Source organism: Phacochoerus africanus, unplaced genomic scaffold, assembly GCF_016906955.1.
Source record: "Phacochoerus africanus isolate WHEZ1 unplaced genomic scaffold, ROS_Pafr_v1 Scaffold_14, whole genome shotgun sequence".
NCBI lineage: Eukaryota > Metazoa > Chordata > Mammalia > Artiodactyla > Suidae > Phacochoerus > Phacochoerus africanus.
The window spans coordinates 402,103-409,482 of NW_025927332.1; positions in this window are offsets into that span (position 1 = coordinate 402,103).

Consider the following 7,380-nt stretch of genomic DNA (forward strand, 5'->3'; position numbering starts at 1 on the left):
ACTCTTCCTTCAACTTTTCCTCACACCACATTTGACCCCATAGTCAACCATCCCTCCCCCAAACCATTTACCTCCATTCAACCCCACTCATCAAATGAAAAAGAGAAGGAAATGGAAAGAGAATATTAAAGAGTAGCCCCTTCAATATGATCCTTTAAGATAATTAATCAATAACACTTCCTGATATTTACTTAGTTGGCTTTTTAAAAGTTCAACATATCTGTAGGCCAGGAGACAAACCCTGAAGAGCTTGTTATCAAAGACAATATGGACACGTTACTCTCAGAAAACCAAGTATTAATTTTTCTTAACTGGTGGTCCCTCCCTTCCTCTAGAATCTGACATAATAGTCAATGCTGTATTCACTCAATTCAGGAATAATGCCCTCCACAGTCTTCTGTAAACAACTCAAAGTGAACATTTTATTTTTTTAATTTTATTATTAAAGTATAGTTGATTTACAATGTTCTATCACTTTCACAGAAAAGTGACCCAGTCATACATATACATACATTCATTTTTCATACTATCTTCCATCTTGTCAAAGTGGACATTTTATTTTTTTTATTTTTTATTTTTATTTATTTATTTATTTGTCTTTTTGCTATTTCTTTGGGCTGCTTCCGCGTCATATGGAAGTTCCCAGGCTAGGGGTCTAATCGGAGCTGTAGCTGCTGGCCTACACCAGAGCCACAGCAACGCGGGATCCGAGCTGCGTCTGCAACCTACACCACAGCTCACGTCAATGCTGGATCGTTAACCCACTGAGCAAGGGCAGGGATCAAACGAGCAACCTCGTGGTTCCTAGTCGGATTCGTTCACCACTGCGCCACGACGGGAACTCCAAAGTGGACATTTTAAATGCAACAAATAGGATTTTATAAGCTCCTCAAAAATAATGCACAAGTTTTCCCCTTGGACCTGGGTTCTCTCATTTTAAACACTAATCAAGTGAGTCAGAGGAGTTTCTGTTCCCCACATTTAGCTAAAATGTATTGACACAGCCCACATTTCTAGGTCATCCCTCAACAGATTTGCCTTTCCAGAAGCACAAGCTGCCATAGACAAGGACCCCTTATAAAACTTAGGATTCAAGGACAATGATACTGAGCTATTTGTAAATCTTTGAAATCTTTCCTGGATCCTAGCCCATGGGCATTCCATATCAGAGCCCCTAGTGACTCACCTGATATTTCAGAGAAGATTTATTCTCCTGTGATGCTTTTGTGGTGTGCCCAGCTATTCAGGAATGCCCAAAATGTATTTCACCTTCTGACTTCTGAGATTATCCCCCTCATCCATATCCTGAGATGAGCACATGGCCTCTTGTTAACAACTCACTCGGCCTCCTTCAGAAATGATCCAGCTATGGAAGAAGCGAGTCCTAAGTGCTTATGAGCTTTCTCCATCACAGGCAAGAGAGGACTTGGGGGCATGATCCACAACGAAGAAGGAGCAATTAAAACCATACAAGCTAGACATGCCCTATCTCCTGGGTAATAGAGGAAGACCAACTCTGTTAATTGGTCCCTTGCTTAGATTATAAGATCTCTCTTTGTGATGTTAATCTTTTGGGACATTTAAATAGCTAGGTACCCTGGAAGAAACATGGGGCTTATCTAGAGATCATTTCCAACCTTGTTATCCATAAAATATGTCACTCAAGCATAGGAACAGTCTCATCAGAGACCTCTGCCTGGGAAAAACACCAGGAAATAGGGAACCTCCAGGAATGCTGAATCTGAATCTGCAGTAGAGGGAATCTAAACTATCTGCTGCCTTATTTTGAACCAGTTTTTTGGGGTTTTTGTTTTTCACTTTTAGATGGGACTCTATAGATGGATAATGTTCAGAAAGACCTTTTTATCCCTATTTAGGATAGGGGAGAAGAAACATAAACAGCTCTCCTCTTGTCTCCTATGGCTCCAGGTGTTTGGTTTAAATGAGTGAAAGAGAAGGAAAGGAGAACTAGAGAAAGAGAACAAAGAATGGTAGAGACAAGGAGGGAGAAGGGGGAACTGGGCAAAGTAGGTAGGAAACTTTGAAAAGATAAATAAACCAATATCCCCAAAACACACACTGAGAAAGAACTCTTCCACCTGCCTTCACACCACTTTGCTGTCTTCTCCCTCCTAATATGAGAAGTAACTCTTATAGCCAAGACAGCAAAGTGGACTAACCCCTTGTTCTTTGGCCCCCAAAACCTGACTTTTTTTCCCTAAACACTACATGGGAAGGACATCTTAGGGGATACAAGAAGCTGAGCTATGTCTAATGTATGAGTTGTAATATATTAAAGATAAAGTCTGCGCACGCTCTGCAACATGTCTTTAATCCCTTGTTTTATGCACATCCAACCTTCTTTTTAAATTTTTCACTTAGCTGCATGGAATAGCTAATCAGTATTTTGAAATGCTATTCAAATGTTTTACTTAATTTTTTCTTCCTCATGTATGGGACCACTCCCTTCTTCCAAGCAGATAAGTGGCCAGCTTCTTGAGCCTCAGAGAAGAGGGGTGACAGGAAAAGAAATTTGAAGCAGAGCTGATGAGGTCAACAATATGAGTAAGTCTTCAGATGGCTTATAGACAGAGCCCAAGGGCAAAAATACATCCCTCGACTAAGTTTAGAGACACCAAGAACAGAGACGCCCTCACCAAAAGATGGTTAGAGCCTGCATTGGCAGGCAGAAACATAAGAGAATGTGATCACAGCGGTTCAGGTAAAGAGCCACTGGGCAGTGAGGGCTTGGGTTCTACAAAGTTTCTGTGACTATCACAGTCAAGGGTGGAAGTAGAATAACAGTTCCTCTTCCCCAAGAGTGCTTATGAGTAGCATAGTCATCAGACCTCACAAATCTTGGTGATGGGGATAAATGAAATTCAGTAGCTGAATTTGTGATTTGACAGCTGGGGATCTAATGAAGCAATAGATATTTCAGGAGATATGAAGAAAGGTCACGGACCTGACCTCCCATTGCCTTGGCATCATTCAAACCCTCTAGAACTTATACACAAATGCAGGGAGAAAAATGACAGACCCTTGAATAGACCAATTTTTTCCCAGTAGTGAAATAAGGGGAGGGCAAAGGAAAAATAGAGTTATGGAAAGATAATAAACATTATTTGTTGAATCCTTAAATTTGTGGATTGGTTATCAAAATGTTTTGAGTTCATTATAAATATTATTTTCCTCCATGTGCATTCTCAGAGATCAACTGAATTTCTCTTAATGTATATAACTGTTTTTTTTCACATGGTATATAAATTATTCCCAAATTTTCAATGAATGTTTTCTAATATAGTTATTCTGAAGCATTTCTAACAATCGGTGTGATAGGCAACCTTCAAAATGGTCCCCAGGGAGATCCCATTGTGGCTCAAAAGGGAATGAACCTACTATCCTTGGGTTGCAGGTTTGATCCTTGGCCTTGCTCAGTGGGTTAAGGATCTGACATTGTTGTGAGCTGTGGTGTAGGTGGCAGACAAGGCTCAGATCTTGAGTTGCTGTGGCTGCGGTGTAGGCCAGCAGCTACAGCTCTGATTTGGCCCACAGCCCAGGAACTTCAAATGCTGTGGGTGTGGCCCTAAAAAGCAAACCCCCCCCAAAAAAAATGGTCCCCAATGATGTGTAGACTTATGTATGCCTATACCACTACTAAATTTAATAGGCCGACCCAATGTAATCAAAAATACCATCAACTTGCCAGCTCTGTGAAAGATCTATTTTGAAAGTGGATCCTCCAGCCTCAATGTAGCTTCAGAAGACTAGAGCTCTGATTAACTACATGAATGCTACTTGGTGAAAGACCCTGAGCCAGAACCACACAGCCAATATTCCCCTGAATTCCTGACCCACAGAAACTGAATAAAATAATAAAGTACCTCTTTTTGTTTGAAGCTATAAATTTCTGTAATTTTTTTGCCTTTTTTAGGGCTGCACCTGCAGCATATGGAAGTTCCCAGGCTAGGGGTTAAATCTGTGCTATAGCTGCCAGCCTAGAGCACAGCCAAGATGCATCTGTGAGCTACAGCAGCTTACAGCAATGTCAGATCCTTAACCCACTGAGCCAGGCCAGGGATTGAATCCACATCCTAATGGACACTTTATCAGGTTCTTAACCCTCTGAGCCACAACAGGGACTCCCAGATATTTTCTTTTTAAATTGAAGTATAGTTTATTTATGATATTGTGTTAGTTTCTTGTGTATAGCAAAGTGATTCAGTTATACTTTTCAGATAATTTTCCATTATAAATGATTACAAGATGTTGAATATAGTTCCCCATGCTATACAGTAAATACTTATTGCTTATCCATTTTATGTTTGGTAGTTCATATCTGCTAATCCCATACTGCTAATTTATCCCCCCTTCCCCCTTTGGTAACCATAAATTTGTTTTCTATGTCCGTGAGTCTATTTCTGTTTTATATATACATTCATTGCATTATTTTTAGACTCTATATATGAATGATATTTTTGATATTTGTCTTTCTCTGACTTACTTTACTTAGTGTGATAATCTCTAGGCCGACCCTTGTTGCTCCAAATGGCAATATTTCATTGTTTTTTATGGCTGAGTAACATTCCATCTTCTTCTTTCTTCTTCTTCTTCTTCTTCTTCTCTTCTTCTTCTTCTTCTTCTTCTTCTTCTTCTTCTTCTTCTTCTTCTTCTTCTTCTTCTTCTTCCTCTTCCTCTTCCTCTTCCTCTTCCTCTTCTTCTTCTTCTTCTTTGTTCTTCTTCTTCCTCTTCCCATCTTTTCTCCTTTTTTTGTCTTGTCTTTTTGCTATTTCTTTGGGCCACTCCTGTGGCATGTGTAGGTTCCCTGGCTCGGGGTTGAATCAGAGCTGCCACTGGCCTACACCAGAGCCACAGCAACGCAGGATCCGAGCTGCATCTGCAAACTACACCACAGCTCACAGCAACACCGGATCATTAACCCAGTGAGCAAGGGCAGGGATCGAACCCACAACCTTATGGTTCCTAGTAGGATTCGTTAACCACTGTGCCATGGCGGGAACTCCCACTCCCCATCTTCTTAAACCAAGCATCTGTTAATGGGCAGTTGGGTTGTTTCCATGTCTTGGCTATTGTAAACAGTGCTGCTATGAATATTGTGGTGCATGTATCTTTTCAAATTAGAGTTTTCATCTTGTCTAGTTTTCATCCCTAGAATGGGATTGCCAGATCATATGGTAGTTCTAATTTTATGTTTTTAAGGAACTTCCATGGCTTTCCATAGCAGGTGCACCAGTTTAAAGCCCCCCTAACAGTGTAAGAGAGTTCCCTTTTCTCCACACATTCTCCAGCATTTATTATTTGCAGACATTTGATGATAGCCATTCTAACCAGTGTGAGATGATACTTCATTGTGGGTTTGATTTGCATGTTGGATATTTTCTAATTGTCTTAAACTGATCAGGGTTCAACCTTGAAACCCATAGTTGAAACTAATTCTACTCAAGAAATGATGCCATAGGACAGAAAATATTATTTTTCCCTTCAAACAGATATTTTCCCTTTCATGGTGAGTTACACCTAATTGTAAGTGTTAAATAAAATTAAATCAAGTAAATAAAGAAGGGCTAGGATCTTTATCAAAGCTTTTATACTAGCTAAAGCAGGAAAATCTCATGTTGAAAAACTACTAGGGATGGCATGTATGATGAAAAACAATTCCAGGACCTTCAGAGGTCTGAAAGCCACTGACACCAAGAGTGTTCATGAAAGAAGAAATACCTGCTTTGCCTTCTAGAATAAAGAGGGACTGCTGGGGGGGTGGGGAGGAGTGTCACCCAGACAGTGCAGAAAATACAGCAAATTATAGGAGTTCCCATTGTGGCTCAGCAGGTTACAAACCAGGCTATTATCCTTGTGGATACAGGTTTGATCCCTGGCCTTGCCCAGTGGGTTAAGGATCCAAGGTTGCTGTGAGCTGTGTTGTAGGTGGCTTGGATCCTGAGTTGTTATGGCTGTGGTGTAGGCCAGCAGCTGCAGCTCTGATTGGCCCCCTAGCCTAGGAACTTCCATATGTTTCAGGTACAGCCCTAAAAAGAAAAAGAAATACAGCAAATTATAAATAGCATGTGTCACAGGATGCATGAAATAAGTTAATGAATGAATACTTATTGGACTGGAAGTTGTGTAGAGATACAGGACTTCTTTTTTTTTTTCTTTTTCTTTTTTGTCTTTTTAAGGCTGCACCTGTGGCATATGGAGACTCCCAGGCTAGGGGTCGAATCAGAGCTGAAGCTGCTGGCCTACACCACAGCTACAGCAATGTCAGATCTGAACTGCATTTGTGATCTATACCACAGCGCAGAGAAATGCCAGATCCTTAACCCACTGAGCAAGGCCAAGGATTGAACCTGAGTGCTCATGGATACTAGTCAGATTCGTTTCTACTGAGCCATGACGGGATCTCCTGAACACACCTCTTCTTGATTAGGCTCATGGACACCACCCAGCTGCATCTTAACTCCAGATTGAGTCTTATTCCCAATTATGTTCTAGTCTTGGGTTCAAATTGAGGAGTAAGATGATCCCTGTCAGGCTACTTCCTTAGCTCATAGTTGTTGGAAAATGAACTATGAGTTTCACTGCATGTCTGACACAAGGACTTCCTCCTTCTGGTCCATATAGATCAGTTTTGCTCCTTAAGGATTTCTTAAAATGAAAACAACCCAGCTTCTTTTTGCATAAGGAAAATATTTTATTAGAATAACAAAAACATGCCACACAATGTCAACATGATACTTCATACATGCCAGTTTTTCTGTTTATGTTGGTGTGTAAATCCAATCTGATATCATGAGTCTATTTCAGAAGTTTACTTTGAGAATGATGAGATGTCTTTTCTTTCATGAGGTCTCCCTGGGTCCCAGGTGCCTGTTTATTTCTAGAGTGTGGTTCCACCAAAGTATGTGGTTCCTCTGCCTTCCAACCAAATGGTGCCAGCCTTCTGGCCTGGCAACACTGATGAGAGAGACTGCCACAACCACATTATCAGTTCCAAAACATGATGGCATCAGCTATGGCTATTTCTTTACTTGTGGAAAGAAGGAACTCTCATCTTTGACCAGAACCATAAGCAGTATTGGACATAGGAGATTTTGGCCAGCATTAGAAAGGGAGACAGAAGCATGAAGAGTGAGAGTGGAACAAAAGCAGCAAAGTTTTGATATAAGCAGTTGGTTTTTCTTCCCCATGATACAGAAGATGTTACAGACAAGGAAACACCAAGAATTCAGAGAAGCTAGTCCTAGATCAAGCTGATGGGAGAATGCTGGGATTCATGGTTTGTCTCCTTCCATGCAAAACATTCAGACTCTCCCTGCTCATGTGTTGGTTGGGTTGCTCCAATTCAGTTATCTGGACACA